At 33.8% G+C, this 1102-nt stretch overlaps 1 protein-coding gene across 1 annotated transcript in view; it reads right to left on the bottom strand.

The window, feature by feature from the left end:
- The window catches only part of LOC127830990 (uncharacterized), a 40105-nt gene extending 39745 nt beyond the window's left edge, over positions 1-360 (bottom strand). The window contains exon 1 of the mRNA XM_052355955.1: positions 15-360. The gene's annotated coding sequence lies outside the window, so the exon portion shown is untranslated. The remainder of the gene's footprint in view (positions 1-14) is intronic.
- Between the last annotated feature and the right edge of the window lie 742 nt (positions 361-1102).

Genomic DNA, 1102 nt, shown 5'->3' with positions numbered 1-1102 from the left:
CAAATGTCACGTACCTGGGTATGGTTTCTCAGTTTCAGCAACACATTCCAAGTACCTGGGTATGGTTTCTCAATTCCAGCAACACATGCCAAGTACCAGGGTATAGTTTCTCAATTCCAGTAACACATTCCAAGTACCCGGGTATGGTTTCTAAAAACTTTAAGGCCATTAGCGCTAACAACTTAATTAGTTTAATCAAGTTATTTGTGTGTCTTAATTGTTCACCATTTTACTATGTTTGCAAATTGTAAACAAATGTGTATGCTCGAATAATTTGCATATGTTTGATAATATAATTTGCCAACGCAAATATCTCATTTGTTTTAGCAAAAATCAGAAATAAACGAGTGTACGATTTCATGAAACAAAATTTTACTTACTACGAAATTTTATGCCGACTTATATACATGATTTTACAGAAATAAAACATCAGAACTTCACTTGCCTGCTTGTCCCACCAACAGTGACGGGAACACTAACATCTTGGAAGAATTCCTGAACGTAGTCATGTTACACGTAATTCTGAGAAGCATTTCAAGCCCGCCTCTTACTGTTCCGTTTCTTTATCACATTAAATCAGGTCAAGTGTGTGTCTTTACAATAAGTAACCTAATTTTGTGTGTATACCTGCTGTGTTGTTTTTGTGTTAGGTATTGTATTCCGTTTGGAAAAAGTGTCTTGTCTCATAAAAACGTATTGCACATAAATATTCCGATTTGTGCAACATCTATTTAAATCTCCAGAATGAATTTCATTTCAACAAAAATGACTTCAATTATTCTTCTTGCACCGTTTATTTTTGAAATAGTCACTCGTTAAGGAGATTCTCTGGACTTGTAAAGGATGTCGCAATAAGTAAATTATTGAAACAAGCAAGAAAATATGTTGTTCGTGAAAATCGCAATAAAATCGCATTACTAGAAACAATGTAAATATGAATATGACCTGTTTTTTAAAATAACTTCCTTGTAGCATTGTGAGCATTTTCATTAGACTTTAAAGCCGCATATGGCGCCGATTCTATGGTATAAAACTTGTATGCCACACAAGGACTAATTAAAACAATTACAACACGATACAATGACTTTCTTATCAACACACT

The sequence above is a fragment of the Dreissena polymorpha genome, chromosome 5, assembly GCF_020536995.1.
Source record: "Dreissena polymorpha isolate Duluth1 chromosome 5, UMN_Dpol_1.0, whole genome shotgun sequence".
NCBI classification, from domain to species: Eukaryota; Metazoa; Mollusca; class Bivalvia; order Myida; family Dreissenidae; genus Dreissena; species Dreissena polymorpha.
Note: the sequence above shows the minus strand (reverse complement) of the source record. Positions and strands in the feature narration are given on the sequence as shown.